The following is a 21,323-nucleotide window of genomic DNA, read 5'->3' as shown; positions in this document are numbered from 1 at the left end:
CCCCACATCCTTGACTACTCTTTACTTTTTCAGATTTTTATGGTTTAACAAGGATATTTTAAATAATCAAGTTGAAGTTTACATTATTATACTGGAGGAAATCTGCAGACCTCATACTGGTGGGCCAGTTAGAATACAAATATCATATGATCTTGTGGGCCGGATATAATCGTTCCACGGCTGGATTTGGCTCCCGGGCCTTGAGTTTTAACACCCATGGCCTAGCGGTTAGGTCATGCCCCGTGTATGCAGGCAGCCTGTGTTCAAGTCTCCACTCTCTCATGCAAAGGCAAGAAAAACAAACAAACAAACAAACAAACAAACAAAAACAAATCTTTAACCAGGAGTCAGCTGATAATGATTTTCAGGGCTAATACCAGTCATGACCATAGGACTCCAAGTAACCAGCCACAACACACATTTGTAGTCATGTTAGACATGCTCCTGATTATGGATAGATATAATTCCTGCATGAAATCAGAATGAATGTGTAGTTTGTGCTGAGTAGACTGTTTCATATCCATTGTTTGGATATATTTCACATTCATCTGGGAAAGCTCCCATACGAAGTGACAGGGAATGGCAGGATTTTTTGAAAAATTCCCAGAAGGTGATTGGTCGAACGTTCTGTCTGTCTCATTCATGATGGACCAATCAGACCGAGGTAGTAGACATGCACAGCTCTGGTACTAACCTGAGCTACACAGGCCAGCTCTGCTGTAGTGTCTCAGCAGTGAAGCTTGGTGGTTAAAATTCATGCCAAAGCCCATCAGGAGACACGCAAAAACATCTTCTGTGCTCAGAGGAACTTCCAGTGTGGCTCTTTGCTCTTGTTTTAATAAAGAAATATGGTGAGGGATAGATTAAACTTAAGGTTGGATATCATTTTGGTTTTTTCTCATACCAGTGCTTGTGTTGTGCTTTTGAAAGACTTAAAAAAAAAGGGTTTTTAAAGTCAGTGGGAGAATAAAAGCTGTCTGGGTGACTTAAATGATTTGCAAAAATAGCTTTATAGTTAGTTAAATACCCAGTTAAACACAGGGTAGGAACGGAAAAGCCGGCGGAACAACCTATCAATTACACATACTCTGTAATGTTTTTGAGGTATCAATAGCTGTCAGGTAGGTTTCGGGTGTGCTGGAACCAGTATTACGATGGTACCAGATTTGATACTAATCCCTAAAAATACTGCTGCTTTTCTACAGGTACATCCAAGCTAATAGCTACCATGCACCTGCAGTACTTCAGTACAACAGATTTTCCTCTCATGATGTCATGTGGGGAGTTAGCTCCACCCCCAGGTTCAGTTGGCCCTCCCTGCTAAGAAAGTTCCGCCCTCCTCTCCTGAGCCTCTGATAAGGGGAGCCACATCCTTTTCTTGAGAGGGGCGGAGTCAAAGACACAGAAACAGCTTGTTCTGAGCAGGGCTGAAACCATGGGGTTTTTTTAGATATGCAAAATGCTGGAGTGTTTTTTCAGCAACAAACTTCACAGGCAAGTTTTTGGGACCTCTGAGACCAATATAAACTTGTCTTGAAGGGGTGAAATATGTGACCTTTAATTACTTCAATCTCATGCAATGTCCTTCCTACAGTTAAATCTAAATAAAAAGGCCATCAAGCTAAACCACCGTCAATGAAATGCATAAAAACAGGCGTAATAACAAAAGAACAGCTCTTTAAAAAACAAACTGCTTGACTGATCGTATAATTATATTTGTGTCTAAGAGCTGCGGCATCTTAAAGAAATAACCAGACTAAGCTTTGTATCTAAACATTACAACCCGGCGGCACCGCAGACATTTCCCCTCCTCACGGCTCGGTTTGATATTACGGCCAAACACACAAATAAAAGAAACGCATTAGTGTGAGGATCAAAAGTGGAAGTGTTGACTGCAACATCACAGGGTTAGATAACACCAGGACCTGTGCAATGTCTTAATCTCCTTATGAACAAGGTGGCTTAGGAAGAGATTTGTACAACTGTTGAACTGTGACGTGGTTTGTATTTGTTTACTGGATATTTTTTTTAACAGCTGGGATTTAAAGGCTGCTGCACCCTCTGCCTTCTGCAGAACACTTTTTTAGTGCTCTCCCCTGCAAATACAACAATTACAGTGTTTGTCAGGTCATATCTGTATTTAGGAAATTGTCTCACATAGAAGATAAAATGCCTTGCAGGACTGCTGATGAAAGGCTTTGGTAGACACAGCTAATGTCAGCAAAGTGCTCAAATTACTGGGTTCATAACAGGGTCAGCTCACGTCACTTAATCTGGGAAAAAAGTCACTGCTTAAAGTTGTCCTTTAGGGAATGATATCGAGGATTTTCAGATTTATTAGCCTTAATCTCCCCCAATTTTATCTTAATCACTTTAAAATACCTTTCATTCTCATGGCTTATAGCGTGCTAAAGGAGGAAGGATAAAAACCAACATGGGCGATGATTTCATAACCCTTTACTGGAGATAATACATGTGTTCGGTGCGATTTGGGGGGGCGCACGTTAACAGGCACATGCAGAAAATCGTGAGATGAGAGCTCAAACCTGGACAGGTCAGTGCTGCCAGATTTTCTTTATCTAAGAAACATTTTTAAACTCCAGGGCTGATTTTTCTGGCTTCTACTGATTATGTCCTTTCAGTGTGTTTCAATGGGGACAGATGGCTGAGCTCCTACAGTAATCACAGCAGCCTTCAGCCATCAAGCTTTCTCATAGGGCTGAATGATATTTCAAAAATATGACAGTGATACTTTCCTTTTTCTGCCATATAGGTGCGATTATCGGATTTAAAGGGAAACTATGGCAGATAAATATAAAGTACTTAAGTTACATTTTTAGTCAATTATATTCTATTATTTGGGTCTCACTCATTTTTTACTTCAAATCTAAACTGCTCCTTCTTTCAGCACACAGTCCTGAGGTAAAAGATGAAAAATGGTGAATGTCATTAGAGGGAGTGACATTTTTCCTAGCTTAAACTTTATAAATTCACTTCTTATTATGCTGCTTTAAACTATTTTAAAGCATCGTGAGGTTTCCATCTTCAGCCGCCTGCATACAGTGCTGTGAAAAAGAATTTGCCCCCTTTCTGATTCATGATGTTTTTGCATATTTATTACACTTACATGTTTTGGATCATCAAACCAATTTTTATATTACACAACAACCCAAGTAAGTAGAAAATGCAGGGTTTGAATGATTAAGTTTTTTAAGGGAAAAATCAAGATCTACCTGGCCCTATGTGAAAAAGTAATTGCCCCCCTTGTTAAATCATGAGTTAACTGTGTTTAACCACAGTTCTTGGAAAGCTGAGTTCACTTTTACTGGCCCCACCCAGGCCTGATTACCGCCAGATTTGCTGAATGAAGAAATCCCTTAAATAGAAGCTGTCAGACAAAGTGAAGTAGGCTACAAGAAAGAGATCATGCATCATGCCACAAGAACAAATGAGAAACAAAGTGATTGAAATCTATCAGTCTGGAAAAGGTTACAAAGACATTTCCAAGGCTTTGGGACTCAAGCAAACCACAGTCAAAGCCATTATCCACAAATGGAGAAAACTGGGAACAGTGGTGAACCTTCCCAACCAAATGACTCCAAGAGTGCAAAGACGACTCATCCAGGAGGTCACAAAGGAACCCAGGACCACATCCAAAGACCTGCAGGCCTCACTGGTTTCAGTTAAGGTCAGAGTTCATGACTCAACCATAAGAAAGACACTGGGCAAAAATGGCATCATGGGAGAGTTCGAAGGCCAAAACCACTGCTGACAAAAAAGAACTCAAAGGCTCGTCTCACATTTGCCAAGAAAAATCTTAATGATCCCCAAGGCTTTTGGAGAAATATTCTGTGGACTGACCAGACAAAAACTGAACTTTCTGGAAGGTGTGTGGCCCATTACATCTGGGGTAAAAACAACACAGCATTTGATACAAAGAACATCATGCCAACAGTCAAACATGGTGGTGGCTGTGTGATGGTCTGGGGCTGCTTTGCTGCTTCAGGACCTGGACCACTTACTGTTATTGAAGGAGCAATGAATTCTGCTGTCTACCAGAAAATACTGAAGGCAAATCAGTTCATACCCTCAAGCTCAAACGCTTTTGGGTTATGCTGCAGGACGACCCGAAACACACCAGCAAGTCCACCTCTGAATGGCTCAACAAAAAATTACAAAATTGAGGTTTTGGAGTGGCCAAGTCAGGGTCCAGACTTAAATCCAACTGAGATGCTGTGGTGTGACCTTAAACTGGCAGTTCATGCTGGAAAACCCTCCAATTAGTGAGACTACTCTGTGAAGAAGAGTGGGACAACATTCCTCCACAGCAATGAGAAAGACTCATCACCATCACAAACGTTGCATTTCAGTTGTTGCTGCCAAGGTTGGAACAACCAGTTATTAGGTTCAGGGGGCAATTACTTTTTCACACAGGGCCAGATAGGTTTGGATTTTACCCCCTTAAGAAATGAAATAATCATTCAGACATTGCATTTGGTGTTTACTTGTACTTTGCAATGGCAGTGCCATTAGTCTCCAGAGGTTTCAGTGTGCACTACATATCCAATCAGGATGCCCTTCGTGAAGATAGCCCATACAGCGTCTATCTGTAGTATCCCACATTTTTAAAAAGCTACATGCGATGCTGCCACATTCAGATTCACCAGCAGGATTCACTCAGTTATCCAAGGTGGATCTTGAGAGTGTGTATTCCCATTATCAGCATTGATACTATCAGTTAATCTAGATTTTTTCTTTCAAATTCTATGCCTATATTTCACAAAATGGGTAAAATATAGAATTTGGAATTGATTAAAAAATATTTGTGGTTTTATTCTGGCATGTTTTTTTTCAGTGTCTCATGACCACCATGGGGGTCCCGACCCCACGTTGAGAACCACTGCTTTAAAAAACAGAGCAGAAGAGGATGATAAGAGGCTGCTGTACAGCCTGAATAGTCCAATTACCATGTTAGCACATGTTTTGCCATGTTACAATCTTCGACATTCTCCCTTCAAAAGGGTTCACAATGAACCCTCCAAGAATCACTATGTATGTGTAATTGTATCTGTCGTACAGTGTATAATTTAACACTTTTATGTTCCTTCTCGCTACAATAGAATCTGCTTTTGTGGAAAAAGTCTCACTCATGAAAAGAGGATTTTGTTGTAGTTTCAGTTTTTCACTGCAGAGGCAGGACAAAGGAGTGAAAGTGTGTTAAAGTGAAAAGTACAAGGGTTGTCACCATAACAGACCATTAATGCACTTGCTTTAGCTATTGCTATAACTCAAAATGCAGTAAAGATGATGCAAATTGTGAAAATCATGATAGAAGAAAGAGAACTACAGCATTTTCCCCATGTAGTGATGCAGGGTTGGAATGAAAGGTTAAAAACGGGAACTGCAGGGGACGTGCATCTCTGCGTTTACACGTTGCCAGCCTCTCCCTTATGTGTGCGCATGCCAAGTGATGCAGGAAATTATAATTAATGTAAACTTCAGCACGCTTGCGCCTTGGTTACAGCGTGTTTTTCAAAAGGTTTCTGCATCCATGCATTAAAGGAGACCACACACTGATAAGAAATAGAAACTAATCAGTCAGGATTCAACATGTCATAGGAGCAGCTTTACACCTTAAAATTTGCCCTCAGGGTCAGGGGATGCTGTTAAAAAAATCTGATTTTATATGAGATTAACTCACAAACAAAAGGTCTGGTTGAAAAAATTAAAATAAACAATGTTTGGACAAATAAGAGCATAGCTTTCATGCATGATTAGACAACTGTGGGGATGATGGAGCTCTAGTTGTTTCTAGAATGTAAAGTCCCAGATACTTCATGAAATAAGTGCCCTGTAAAAAAATAGAGATAATTTGATGGCAAATTGGAGCATAGAAATAAATGTATAAAACTTTATATCTGTTAATATTCAAAATTCTACAGTAGAGTACCCCCGAACCTAATCATAGCATTTTTTTTTTTTACATTCTAATTTCCTTTTGAATTCCAAACATATTCTTGTAAAGTGTCCTTGGATTTCTTGAAAGGCACTATATTACTTCAAGATATTATTATTATTATTATTAAAATATACTTTTGTTAGAGAACTTGTGTCATGTGCAATAATGCCCATTTTAAATAAACATTTTGAATTCATTTAAATCCGTGCTTTCCTTAGGGCAGGGGTGTCCAAACTATGGCCTGAGGGCCATTTCTAGAACTAAAATGTAGATGTGGCTAACATTTGAAAACAAAGCTTTTGCTCGACTATACTGTACTGAGCACAAGAAAGTGCTACCGTGCTAATTCTGTAAACAAACATCTTGTCAAGAACAATTTATTGATGTGTTTTTTTGTGACTAAATTGAGAAAACTCTGTATATGGTTAACACACTGGAAACCAAAGTAATATGAATATCTTGTTGTCTAACTCCCTGATAGGTTCTGGCAGCAAATAGATGTACCAATAGTATTCCGGGGGCGGAGCCAGTGGTGGCTAGGGTCAAACAGGCTCCCTTGAAATCTGATTGGTATCCCCGAAAACCTGGACATTAATGTCCATTTGCCATTAAATTGAGAACTGAGAATCAGTATAGGCAGCCAACAGAGTCAAGCTCTGCCCGGATCAGCAAATCCAATGCAAGCCCTCATCAGCTGACGACCAGCTGATTTGCTCTAAGCACCTATTGTCCAGTCGCTTGCTTTTATTCTGCCGTATTTAAACTGCTCTTGCCTGGCCTTTCTGCAAGCTGCTAATGCAACCCTCCTCCACCCCAGCTCCTCCTTTATTCTGCTTCTGACTTAATCAATGTCATATACCTCGGCTTGTGGATATTACAGTGTCCTTGATATCTTTATATATTTCTGTATGTGGGCCTCTATGGAAAAAGTTTGGACACGCCTGCCATATTAGGATGTGCTACGAAATGAAATTCAATTTTGATCACTTTTATTGAAAAAATCCCAACATTACAGGCCTACTGTATCTGTAAGTTTGACCCAAACCCACTCCGCCCAGCCCCCTGACCCACCCACCCTTACGGGCAGAATGCATCATGAGTAAAAGACACTAGTAGAACAGAAAGATTTATGTACCCAGTATGCACTGTAGAAACGCCATCTTGAAGGTTTAAAATAAGTAAACACTGGAGGTTAGGTCAAAGTGTAAAAGTAAAATATCATTAAACAGAATACAAAATAAATTGAAATGAGGAAAGAAATAAACAAATAATAAAAGGGTGCTGTAATGAGAATTAAAGACGATAAAAGGTAGCAGCAATATGATCAAATGGGGAAATTAAAAACTTACAAAGAACTTGGGAAAATAAAAAACAAGAGGAGAAATAACTAAAAGATAATTCTGAAGTTAAAAGACAATAAGATGCAACCTAAATTACTAAAACAGATTAAGATGAGTATATTAAATTCAGGTAAAAGCCAGACTAAAGAGGTAGGTCTTGAGTTTGCTTTTAAAAATATTAACATTAATATTACAACTGTCTATTAGAGCCACTGTAGACAAAACAATGATAAAAGAGGAGCTGTTTATTTTCAATAAAAATATTTTAAAAACTAATTATCAGTTTTAAAAGTCTTTCATTTAAGAGGTAAAATTATCAATTTTTAACTTTAAAGTTAAGAAGAATTTTTGGATTACAACATGAAAAATTCAATTACGTGAAATGTGAAATATTTGAGTTTCTAATGTCCAAGTTTAAGACTTTTTAAACTTGGAATTTACAAGTTCTTGCAAATCTCTGACTTTTTCATCTCTGAAATTCTGAGTTTGCTTTCTTGTAAATATACAACTTTAAAATCTTGAAAATCGAAATTTTTTCCCCCAAAATTTTGAATTTTGGATTCTCTATTTTCAAAACCTTTAGGTGTACCCCGATGCACAGTCAAACATTTTGTTTTTTATCATGAAATAAAAAAAATACATGTGTCTAATTTTGACAATGTCAGAGGAGACAGGGCCCTGCCCCCCTGAGATCTTAGCCCCGCCCCCTCTAGGTTGGGAACCACTGATTTAAGAGACCCATCTTTTCTCATTGGTCTGCCACCATTTCTCTCGAATGAGGCTAAAGTATGACATACTCCCTGTGAGATAACTCAATAATTCAACAGAATAATGGATAACAGAAAGAATCGATGCCCCCAGCTCTACTATATATCATTACAAAATAAGACTGCATCATTTTAAAACATGTGGTATGGGACAGTACTAAAATATGAACAATTCTGACATCTAATTTAAGTATAGAAGCAAAGAAAAAACACACAAATGAAGGTATTCAGATGTGAATTTACAGGACAAGTCTGGGGGTTCAAACCTTATGTTATCAGGCGTCTATGCAAGCAGGAGCAGTTTGGTCAGCCAAAGCCACGGTCACATTAATAAATGGGTCATGATCCAGACAGCTGGTCTACATTATTCATCACAGTCCTCACAGTCATGTCACCTGCAGAGAGGTAAACTATCTACACGCAGACATTGCTGTATACTGATGTCAATAATCAGGACTGTTGTGTTTTGGGATGGTAGCAGTAATAGGGGGCACATTGTTTCAGCATTACTGCTTCACATCATGTTTGCTGAATATCAGAACTCTTCATTTGCCTTGTCACTCATGATGACGGAGGGAAATTCTGGAAAAGTGACGGTAACTATTAACGAACATGTAAAATATTTCTACAGTTCAGGTATTGAGAAATATCCATGTGAGTTTTGGCCAGCCTTGCTTTTATTCTGCATGATGCTTTGTTTTGAGATAAATGCATCCTAACCCGAGGTATGTTTGTATTCTTTCCCTGAGGGAACTCCTTTCCTTATATTTCACTCTCTCTCTCTCTCTCCGTATCTTTGGAACTTGTCACGTCTGACCTTATTCCCCCCCTTTTTTTTATTTTTTTGATTTATTTTATTTTTTTGGTAAAACCTTCCAACTTCTGGATTTTCTACATTCATAACATTTTGTAGACAGCAATATGAGATGTGATTGAAATGGAATATGTGCAATGTTGACTAAAGAAAAATATAATATATTCAATAAAAATTCAGAAAATAAAAACATGTACAAGAGTGCTTTTTGAGTTAAACTGCTTATGACATGTCTCCCCCGCAGTTCAGTCAATCCATCATCAAGAAATGAAGGAATATGGCACATGTGTAAATCTGCCTAGATCAGACCGTCCTCACAAACTGAGTGGACGTGCAAGAAGGAGACTAGTGAGAGAGGCCACCAAGACACCTATGACTACTCTGAAGGAGCTCCAAGCTTCAGCAGCTGAGATGGGAGAGATTCTGCAGACAACAACTGTTGGCCGGGTTCTTCACCAGTCAAACCTTTATGGGAGAGTGGCAAAGAGAAAGACACTGATGGAGAAAACTCAGATTCAGTCTGGACTAGAGTTTACTAAAAAGCATGTGGGAGACTCCATGGTCAAGTGGAAGAAAGTTCTTTAGTCTGATGAGAGCAAAATGGAGCTTTTTGTCCATCGGATAAGGGTGTTTTCACACCTGCAAACGGACTAACAGACTTTACATGACGAAGCTACGTGGTTTGCGTGTCTCTGTAGTTTACATTGATTGGCCATTTGGCCTGCAGGCGTCTCACGTCAACACGAATAACGTGAGTCTTGAATGTTGTAAACAATGAATAAAATCGTCATTCCCACCATCATCATATTATTGTTCATTTTCTGCTACCAAAAGCAACAACTTGAAGAGCTGTAAATAAGACTGGTCAGAGTTCGTCTTATGAGTTTTATCATTAGACAACAACTTTATCGTCGTTGACAGGAAAGGAGAAGAAAGCATGCAATCCTGTGAGCTATTGCAACACCGACTCGGGAGAGAAGGTATGTGTTGTAATAGTCTTGAAAAGATGAGCTGTCAATAGTGAGCTATAACTTTATCTACAATTTTATGAAATTTTCCATGCTTGGACAATCCCCATTTAACATAATAACAGACACTACTCCTCACGTAACGTAAAGGAGCTACTGTTAGCCCACCCTGTCCAGGCTGCTGGTTAATTTCGGTCGCGTGAGATTGTTGTGGTCTCTTCCGTGGCTCATTTTGTTTTGGTGATGGATTTAGTTTGCCGGTAGTCATGTTGGAACTTCCTGTCATTGATACAAAGGTCCAAACTTTTTCATAATAATGCTTCCACACTGGGCATGAACCAGACCGGGGTTCCGTTTGGTCCGGCCCGAGATCGCTCCTTTTGGTTGGAGCAAGGCCGGCTGTTTGGTCCGGACCACGGTCCAGGGGGCGTTTCACAGCTATCATTTTGGTTCGGACCAAACAGAAAAGTCTGAAAGTCCGGACCAAACGACGTAGGTGTGAAAGCCCCCTAAGACGCCAAAGTGTGGTGGCAGCATCATGCAGTAGGATTGCTTCTTGGCAGCTGGCCTTGGAAAGCTTGCAAAGGGAGAGGGTGAAATGAATGTGGCAAAATATAGAAAAATCCTGGAGGGCAATCTTATTCAGTCTGCAAGAGAACTAAAGCTTGGGAGAAAATTCTGTTTTCCAGGAACACAATGTCCCAAAACATACAGCAAAAGCTACACAGAAATGGTTTAAAGACAACAAGGTAGAGTGGCCGAGTCAAAGCCCAGACCCCAATCCAATGTGGCTTAACTTGAAAAGGGCTGTTCATGCCTAATCCTGGTGCAACCTGACAGAGCTAGCAAAGAAGAATGGAGTAAAATTGCAGTGTACATGTGCAAGCCTGAGACCTATCCACACAGACTCAGAGCTGTGATTGCAGCCAAAGGTGGATCTATAGACACTGACTTGAAGGGGGTGAATATTTATGCAGTCACTTATTCTGCATACTGTATTTTTGTTTATATATTACTTGATAGAAATATGTTTTCACTTTGACATTAAAGATTTTTTTTTTGTCAAAAAGCCAAATAATGCTGACTGTGATTGATTTATCAAATCAATTAAATGGTAAGAAATACGATTTATGGTTCAAGAGTTGTTTAACTTTTTGTAACCTGTGTCTCTTTGGTCATAGATGACCTCTGTCTCAGCAGATTAACCAAGAAAAGAAACATATATAAATTAGAAAAGCACTCGGAGAGCACAGACCTCCACCATTAGCCCTATCTCCCAATAGTAAGGAATCCTTTAAAAAGTTCCTGGATCCGTCCCCATGTGCCCCCCACCACAGCATTCGCCAAATACTCCCTCCCCAGTGGGGTGGAAACATGGTGAAACAAAGCATTGGCTTCACTACGAGTGGACTGTCATGGCGGAAGCATTGCCTGCTGGGGCCAACAGACACACTGACAGTCTCACCCATGGTCTCACTGGACAACTGCAAGTCATGGCAGAGTGAATATTCCTCTATTCCTCCCAGCATTGTGAGTATTCTTGCTACAATTCGCTGTCTTTCTCTCTGTTACGCTCCGACTCTCCTCTACCTCTATAAACTCTATAAACTCCAGAACTTTTAATAGTAACACACCCAAAATGCTGCTGGGATTGAAATTACTCATGTCTGCCACCTCCTGGTGCAAAGTGGTAACAGCACAGACCTCCGCCATTAGCCTGATCACCCAATAGTAAGGAATCCTTAAAGACCCTGTAGAGTGAAATCCAAAGTTTTTGTGTTAACACTTTAGAAATGTTGGAATATGGTTGCTGTAAACATGTGAAAACTCTAGGATCTACATGAGACTGAATTCTGGATTTAGGCCATTTCATCCCTTTCCTGGCTTGGTTTCATGTGGGCAGGGCCAATATGTGGACTCAAGATGTCATGAGCCCACAGTAGAGAATGACCCCGCCCCTCTAACACTACAATATTGTGGAAGAAAGTCACCTGGAGCAGGGACTTCTGGTTCTTTTTGTGCAAAGGAATTCAGTCTTGCACTCTTGTACCATTTTATAATGTTCATGTTTCATTGCAAAGTTATAGTTATGCATGTTTTGTTTATTGGTTCATGTTTTTAGGGGAAAATATTTTTCCAAGTATGACACCATGAGTGAGGGGGTTAATGCTGCAGACTACCCGAGTCCTGAGTGGGCACGGTTTCAGCTCATTCAACAGACACGCCCACACCATCCTGGAGCAGATTTTACTGCCTCATTTTCATGATTTGAAGCTAATTTTATAAACCTGGAGATGCCTTATGTGACTGAAATTTGACCTGGGGGTTCATAACACAGTGATCTATCATACGACAAACCTAAATACAGATTTATTTTTTACTTTACAGGGTCTTTAAAAAAAATTCCTGAATCCAGACGGTGATCCGGATCACTACCAAAATCTAATCAGTTCTTCCTTATGCCATTTCTGACATTTCCTGAAAATGTAATCAAAATATGTCCACAACTTTTTGAGTTATGTTGCTAACAAACTAACAAACAAACTAACAAACAAACTAACCCACCGGATCACATAACCTCCTTGGCGGAGGTAACAACCTGACAACTCACAATAAAAAACTAATGTTATTATAAATAATTGTTGTAATAGTTTATGTCAGGCTTTCAAAGTGATATGTCTTTATACGGTAATTATAAATTCATTGGCAACCAAAATGATCATTCAAAGGTGGTTTATATCTTCATCCACATTTTTTTCGTTAAATTTAGAATGATAACAGTAAAATGTATACTTGTTTTTTTTTTAAGGTATTTCCACTTGCCAAATTATGACAGTGAGAGAAAAATCCTCCTTTCATGCAGCAGCTCTGCAGGAGATTCCTGCAGTCAGCATAATTACTGAACCCTCCCTCTAGTTTGAAACATCTGTGGAGTTCTGTCGTGTAGTAAAACGGCACATTTTAGAGTAGCCTTTTATTGGGACCAGCAGCACACCTCAGTTATAATCATCCACTTTAATCAGCATCTTTATATGCCACACCTGTCAGGTGGATGGATTCCACGGGGAAAAGTGCTGAGCAAGCAATGCTGTTTTATAAACTTGTAAATAAAATCAGACACAAATAAGCCTTATGTTAGCACAGGGGATGTCTCAGACCCTCTGCTGCTTGGTGCATGCATATTTTTGTAATATAAGTGAATATTTTTCAAACTTTGATCAGTCATAGCACAATCCAAACAAATCATACACCAAGGACTTCACTGCTTTGTAATTGTTCTGCTGGTCAGAGACAGTAGACATTCACTTTGATGTTTGATAAAAAAGAAGCCTCACTGTCAGCTACAGAGCTAATCCAGACCAGATTAGTTAGACTTTATTGTCCAGATGGGAAAGTCACCTCAAGCAAAAGTGCAGAGAAAAACTGGAAATTCATGAAAGTAAAGAAGGTGTGAGATCGACAGGTGGATCGGTGCAGCATTGCAGACGTTGTACTGTACAGTTACAGTGAAGAGGGAGCTGAGCCAGAAGGCAAAACTCTCAATTTACTGGTGGATCTTCATCCCAAGCCTCACCTATGATTTCTGGGTAATGGCTGAAAGAATTAGATCAAGCAGTTGAAATGAGATTCCTCAGGAGGGTGGCTGGGCTCAGCCTTGAGCCTGTTTAATGCTTGACGCAACACGAGGTCACAAGTGTCTGCGCATCGAATGTGATGTCAAACATTACGACACGCCCCTTTGGCCAATTGTCGTCTGGCCGCGCACATCCACAAAATTCTTACAGACGCGGACATTAAACACACGACAGATGTGATTCTTTAAGACACTGCCCCCTAGCTTTAGGGAGAATATCAGTTTGCAGCGAAGAAGAAGCCAGCATTAGGTATAAATACACCAGATGTTTCCGCATCATGATTCCGCATCAGTTTTTGTCCGTACGGCCATCAGCGCGGAAAGCATAATGAGCCTTTAGAGATAAGGTGAGGAGTTCGCACATCCAGAGGGATCTCGAAATAGAGCACCTCCTGTGGGGCAAAGGAGCTAGACGGTCATTCAGGCATCCGATCAGGACACCTCCATGTCATCTCCCTGTGAAGGGTGTTCCAGGCACGTCCAAGTGAGAGAAGAATCCCTCCAGGACTCACTGGAGAGATTATATATCTCATCTGGCCTGGGAATGCCACAGAATCCCTTAGGAAGAGTTGGAATATGTTGCTGGAGAGGGGGATGTCTAGGCTGACTTGCTTAGCCTGCTGCCTTCGCTACCGGGCCCCAGATAAGTGGAAAAAAACTGATGGAGGCGTTTTATCAGCCTCTGGTTTAACTGTTTTTAGCTCCTTTTGTTACCTCTAATTTCCACTACAACGACCGCGCCGGGATCCACCAGCGAATCTTACTGCGGAGCACATCACTCCCTCTCTAGTCTATCAGAGCCGTACCACAGCCGACACTACGGTCTGGCAGTGGCACTTGCCTGGAGCACGACCCCGTTCCACTTCGTTTCAAGATACACAGGTCTATTTCCAGCGCTGGCTGCTGCCAAACTTTGTCAAATCCCGTCAATCTGAAAGCTCCAAACAGAAAGTCTCCAGCATAGAATATTTGGTTCTTTCAAAATACAACACAATGCATAGACTCCTATATCAACATTACGTCTCATCCTGCAGTGAGTGCAAAGCGTCAGCAAGAGGTCAGTGGATCACAGAGCTACAGTGGTGCCATTGACGAGGAAAAGTTAAGACATTAAGACATAGCCAAAGAATTTTAAATTAAACCACAGATCCTTTAAGCAAACATTAACCTTTAAACTTCCTAATGAACTCACTCAATGGCGGCAGCAACAATTTCATGGACTTATACCTGAAAGGATAATAAATTAACCCCAAAAGGTAAATGTCATTCGCTATTGACATACCTTTCCTGTGCGAACTTGCATGCTCTAGACACACTTTCAGTGGGTGAGACCGCTCACCTTTGGTTGGAGCAAACCCTCGGTGCGCTGTGCTTCATCCTATGTGGAAACTGCGTGTTACCAGTCCTTTGGGCTTCATTGGTCAGTTTAAATGCATTTAGCTTTTCAGTGCAACTCCATTTTCATTACAATTCAACCTGAATCTTGACTTAAAAAGGGACAAATCTAGCATGAATTTCCAGCCATTGGATTGCACTCACTCTTGCTTTTCTTTCCTTCCCGTTGTTTTGCAGTGGAGGTCATGGTGTGACTAATGTGAAAAGACAGGGTGATGCAGGTTATTCTCCTGTCTGGTCAATTGGCAGTTTCAAGGATGAAAAATTCACCATCCTTTTGCTTCAGCCCCACAGAAAACAGCACCAAAACAAGAACGCCATTGCAAGAATTATGCTTGGACTATATCTCATTCAGAAACACAGGCCGACTGCTTTATTTAGCTGCTGTATTCTCCGAGCTTTAAAGCAGAGCGATAGTGTCATGCAGTACAGCTCTGGGTGTCTGCATATAGAGAAGCTAATTTGTTAAAGCTCAGCAGATCTCCCACCACTGTATCTGTTTTGTTTGCTGCTGGCTGAACTGTTGGGACGTGTTTGTGTACATCGCATGTGTGCCTCAGACAGAATGGGCCCCGTCAGCAGCTGAGTCTCACAGCGACAGAACGTTTTCATTGGCAGTGGCCTTTTACGGTGGCTGCTTTTTGAAACGCGATGCTCGAGCCATTCATGTTTGACACTGTTTAAATATTTTAAATGGGTCTGTTGTGGTGCAATTACTTGACTCTTGGACAACCACCAGTTCATCCATCAAACTAGTGATGGACACATCGCAGCCAGGCTGCTCCTCCTCACTGCTGAAACAACACACAAGTTGTGTGAGGATAAAGCCTTAACAGAAGCCAAAAACAGCAAATAGTCAACACTGCTTATTATTTTGTCGCCCCAGAAGCCTTTGAGAAAAGTTCGCCATAAGTTTGTTGTCTGTGACAGCCACACTGAAAGGTCCATGTCTGACTTTGGGATCAGGTCGCAGCAGGGAAAAGTAGACCAGCGTTAAAGATATATATAGTAGCTCACCCTTTACAGCTGTCTCTACAAAACCAAGGTCTATCCGACACAATCACACAGAACAAGCCACAAACAGCAAGATGTTTGCCACACTCACCCAGACGGACCCGTTCAGATGAGTGCCTCGTCATTGTTATCCAACCTGAAAAAGCAGCGACGTGGAAAACATCATTCCATGTTTTGCTTTTGTGGTTGCACTTTCATAAACCATGAACATGAACAAATATGCCACTCTGAGAAGGCTGCCTGACATTTTAGACTTCTGGGATTTTTACTGGCTTGTTTTTCTGTTTTCAAAGTCCAAATTCACTGAAATAAAACAACATGCTGTTGATTTTTTATGTGCAGCTTTAAAAGCCAACAGATTTATTTATTCTCGCTTGACAACAATTCTGTTTTTTCAAACCAGTGTCTAAAGGGTCATTCTTACCCAGAGCACTTTCTGACAGATTCAGTGGATGCTTCTTCACGGATGGCCAGCTGCAACTGCAAATATGTTTTTTCACAGCCTGGGAAACAAGCAGATTGGAAAAGAGTTCAAGCCAAAGTGCAACAGGTATTTCTACACTTCAGTGTAGACCAGGGGTTTTCAAACTTTTTCAGCCCAGGACCCCAAAAATAAAGGTGCCATAGACCAGGGACCCCCACTGTACCTGAAGGTGGCTGCACACAGCCATGGACATTCAAGAATAGTCATGTGGAGACAGGGCCGCCCATTAGGGGGAAAAATGGGAGAGCCTTCTGGGACACCGCCGAACTGGGGGCCAGCAAAATCATGGGCCATTGTAAAGTTGGTGTGGTATTTTACATTTAACCTGATAAATAACCACTCATCTAAGAAACAAATTTTAATTCATTTTTGTAGTAAGTAGAAAAAATGTAAATCCTTTCATTAAAAACTGAATTAAAATATGTTAAAAATAGCTAACATTGGTTAGCAAAAAAAATGGCAAAAAATGGTGGGAAAGGTGGTGAAATTGGATCTTAAGCAAAAATGGGCATATTAAGCAGTAAAAGGGGACTCAAAAGTGGCTGAAATGCTGTTAAGGTGACAAAAATAGGTGGAAATTAAGTGAAAAGGGATGAAAAACAATATAAACTGACAAAAAGGGTTAGCTGAGGCAGAAATAGTCAGAAAACAGCAAAAATGGGCATATCAAATTGTGAAATGTGGCTTATAAAAGTGGTTAAAGGGGATACAAGTGGCAATAATGTTTCAACAGAGCCAACAATAGGCAGACTTCAAGATTCAGTTTAAGAGTGTCAAAAACAGGCAGAAAAAAAGTGGTGGAAAGGGTTTAAAATGGACAAAAATTGGTTTAAGTTGCAAAAATTGGTGGAAAAAGTGATGAAAAGGGGTAAAAATTTGGTAAAATTGGTGTAAAGTGGCAACAGTGTAATTAAAAAATGTTCTTAGTTTTTTAAGGCATCTGGAGACCCCTGTCAGTGTCTCACGACCCCCAGTTGTGTCCCGACCCCAACATTGAGAACCCCTGGTCTAGACTGCTCACAAAGTGCTTCAAATCAACCTTTAGGAAAGTAGGAAAGGAAAGTAGTCTTTCTTAACTGCAGATGTCTAACCCCGTGATATCATGTTTTATCATGCACTATGGACAAGACTATTTGGACACCATCCTACCATCAGGAACTGTAATGACGTTGGATTCAAATTCATGTACATTCATACCTAGCTATAGCAGTCCCACTCTTCTACTCTTCAGGCTTTCTGCAAGATGACAGAGGCCTTCAATGCCCATTCATTCTGTAGAGCAGGGGTCTTCAAGTACGTCTGCACAAAGGCCAGATTAAGGGCCCATTTATGCTCAACGTTAAATACGAATCCAGATACAGACGGAGCCTTCTGTCCGTGCCCCGCGTTCATTTCGTCCGCATTTCTGCGCGTTTCCATAAAGCTTACAGATACGGACCAAACGGAGCAGTACCACCAGAAACTGTGGGGGCAGGGTTGCTGTCAGTACCCGATACATAGCTCTAGTGAGACACGAAGAAGAAATAACAATGGCGGAACCTTTTGAGGAAAAGTTGCGTGAGTTGGTTAGAAACACTGCCTCCGTTTTTGTCTTTTATGCAAGAGGTACATTATCAATACCTCCTCCACAGTCGCCATGTTTGTTTTTGAGTTTGTTGTCATAAACTTTTGACTCTGGGCTGCTCCCCCTGGTGGATGTATTGGTTAACATCCATGCCAACATAAAGGACGCATGGAAATATGTGAGCAGTGACGGTAACATCATTTGAAAAGGACGTATACATTTACGTATGTAAAGGGAGCATTTAAAGGGAGCCTTTAGTCTTGATAGAGACTCTTTCAAATAAACCAAAATTAAATATTTTGGCCTAATTAACATATTATTGTATTATTATTTTCTTTCAAAATTCTTTTTAAATGCAGCAGGCCACTGAAAATCCCAGAGAGTGGGCCCTCCCCAGTTTGGATTTAGCACTAACATTACTTCATTTTTCCATTTTCATGCCAATGATTTCCCCTGTGTGCCACTCTTTAACCCTTTTCACTACTTGATCATGATTAATCACGGCATAGTGATGTGATTAACTTGATTAATTTTTTAAAATAAAGTAACCGCACTTATTTTTACTTCCTTTTTGTCTCTTGCATAGTGTAATTCCTCTTTTCTACAGCGTCCGGACATGCACATGGCCAATTATGTAGTTATGCAAATTAGGTGGTGACATCATTCAGCAACTTTTCAGGAGTTTGCAACCCTCTCTTAAATCATCTTATCTACCTCTTGTAAATCTACCCACATCAATGCTTGTTTTATATTCTAATTATGTCCTTGTACCCTTGCACCCATACTACCAATGCACACGAACTTGCATATACTATAGAAAATACCTACAAGAGCTTATCCATTTTTAAGTCTTAATTTTTTTTCTTCCCAGTTTTATTTATGCATTTAATACACTGAGAGCAAAGCTAACCAGAGTCAAATTCCTTGTTGCATACTTAGCCACTTAAAGCTGATTCTGCACTGTTCTTGGTGAATTTATGATCAAGCAAAACAGCACAATATTTTTATTGAGTTGTAAACAATAAACAGAAAAACAAGCCAGAGTGCCGCCACAGTGCTGTCTCAGCTTCACACTTGTCACAGCTTCTTCTGCTTCTGTCACCGTCTGCTACTGTCTTCCAAGAAAAGACCCCATCACTCAGAGGTGTAAGACTACACCTGACAGGAAACAATATCTCCACACATGGTCCCAGGCTGCTCTCATATATTCATGCCAGTGAATTTGGCGTTCGCCGTTTCCCCTCCGCATAGGAAACCCAACACCAGCCGTACTGCACGCCGCCCGGCTCCTGAAACCCAATCGGCCAAATCCCAAAAGGTAGCTGCCCCGGTTCTTTACAAACCGCTGTTGCAGGGCTGCGGATGGAAAAGTTGTCAGCAACAATTGTGCTTGCAGCTATAGACAAACTGTTCTTTTACATCTAGCAAATGTCAGTAGGCCTTGCGCCAAACAAATACAGCATGACTCAGGGCCAGTGACCTCCCCAGTGGAACATTTACCGGCTTCTGCACTTAGATCCAGTGGCGCCGACCTTGGATTTACTCCCTTGGCATGCTCCTTTCATTCTCAATCTATAAAACTTGACAGCCAATGACACTGGATGGATGTGGTGTAAAGGAAAGATACAGCAGATTACAGTTTTGCTGTCACTCTAAATTTGCCTTAGACAAAGAAAAATCTATGACTAAAGACGGATAAACAGACAGGTGAGTGAGTGACAGTTGGACCAACAGATGTTTAAATTTAAAGGCACATTCACAAGATGAAACATCCTCTCAAACTGAAGTGTAAGATCAATTATAATCTAAAGCAAGTGGAAACCAAAGCTGCAGAAAGAGAGGAGAAACAACAGCCCAATCCCAAATCAACTGAGTTACATCAAACCATCTATTGGATTTATCTCTCAGCCCAACAGCTGCTTTGAAGTCGAGAGGCTTAAGCAGCTTGTTAGGCCTCAAATCTTTCTGCACATAAATAGAGAAGAAATCACAGTTTGGTTTGTCGGGATAAGGCGTTATTAGTCTGATAAGACTGTCCTAAGTGTGAATGCAATTCCAATGTGCTTCAGCACTCTGCGCCTTATTACCAACACTGAGGAAAGGAAAACTCAGACTGTTTTTGCTCCAATCACACATATTTACCCATGCCGATGAAATCGGCAGGGGGGTTATGTAAAGGGTTCCGTATCTTTGTTTGTTTGTATGTGTACAAGATAACCCGAGAACAGAAAGTCGGATCTTCACCAAACTTTCAGGAAATATTGGGATAGTGACAGGGAAGAATCGATTAGATTTTGGTGATGATCTGTGTACCCGTTTGGTTTTTCTCTGACTTTGAAATTTTGAACACCATCGTAATCAATGGGAGTGTAAGTTCCTCGGTGGCACTGCTTAGGCGTGGGTCTGCCGCCTCAGACAGCCATTCTAATTTCATCATGTTTGCATGTTCTATATCTGATTGGTCCTTAGCTAAGAAAATGACTGTAAAGAAAGAATGACACTATAAAACTATAAAACTTGACTTTTAATTCTGTTGCACCACATTTTTGTCAATTTAACACTTTTTATCAAATGATATGCACAATTGCATGATATATAAATATGTTCTGGTATTAATTTAAACATGCAATGTTAGATCTTACCTGCAAAATGGTAATTTATGAATATACAGTGCTTAACAAATTTATTAGATTTTATTTAGATATTTGTCTCAGAGACCATCCAGCATCATGAAGTGCTTTAATGCAGACTCTTTCATTTTCAGTGAGCTCTCCACGTTTTACCATTTTGAACAGGAATGAGGGATTTCAAACTGAATTAACCCAAATTTGAGCTGGCTCACTGGGCTTCTCTGAGAAGTCAGAAATTAGTCAAGCATAACATTCAACCACTAAAACTCATTTTTCTGTTCAGGAATGCAAGTAAATAACTATAATTTGACATATTAATCAAGAAATAATAATGTGCTTTACTATTTTTTCAATTTTTTTGTAAATCAGTACATTTGAAAATTCATTGATAACAATAATAATTATATTTTAGCATTAAAAATGTCATTTGGGTTAAGGAGTTTCTACATATTGGTGTATTAACCATTGCAGAAACATCAAAAATGATTTTGGTAATTACCAATGCTGTTAATTTAGGGCAGCTGTGGCATAAACCTTACTTTGGTTAGGGTTAGGGTGGTCTAATACATTTGTTTAGCACTGTAAATTCAGTAAATATGCAGAGTTTTTATTATTGGACACTTTTTAGATGAAACTTTAAATTTAAATGTGCTGAAATGATGCTCCATCGTTCAACAGCATCAGTCTGAGAACTCATGAAATCATAACCTTGCAAAGCAGATGGATTCACCTGTTTCCTTGTTTTTCATTGGCG

The 21,323-nt window shown here is 40.2% G+C and overlaps 1 long non-coding RNA gene across 2 annotated transcripts in view; it reads right to left on the bottom strand.

The window, feature by feature from the left end:
* The window catches only part of LOC121512866, a 145,923-nt gene that overhangs the window by 87,550 nt on the left and 37,050 nt on the right, over positions 1-21,323 (bottom strand). For both annotated transcript variants that reach the window (XR_005992143.1, XR_005992144.1), the window contains exons 2-3: positions 16,316-16,394; positions 15,983-16,027 (exon numbers count right to left, since the gene is read on the bottom strand). This is a non-coding gene — a long non-coding RNA (uncharacterized LOC121512866). The remainder of the gene's footprint in view (positions 1-15,982; positions 16,028-16,315; positions 16,395-21,323) is intronic.

Source organism: Cheilinus undulatus, linkage group 1 (assembly GCF_018320785.1).
Source record: "Cheilinus undulatus linkage group 1, ASM1832078v1, whole genome shotgun sequence".
Lineage (NCBI taxonomy): Eukaryota > Metazoa > Chordata > Actinopteri > Labriformes > Labridae > Cheilinus > Cheilinus undulatus.
Note: the sequence above shows the minus strand (reverse complement) of the source record. Positions and strands in the feature narration are given on the sequence as shown.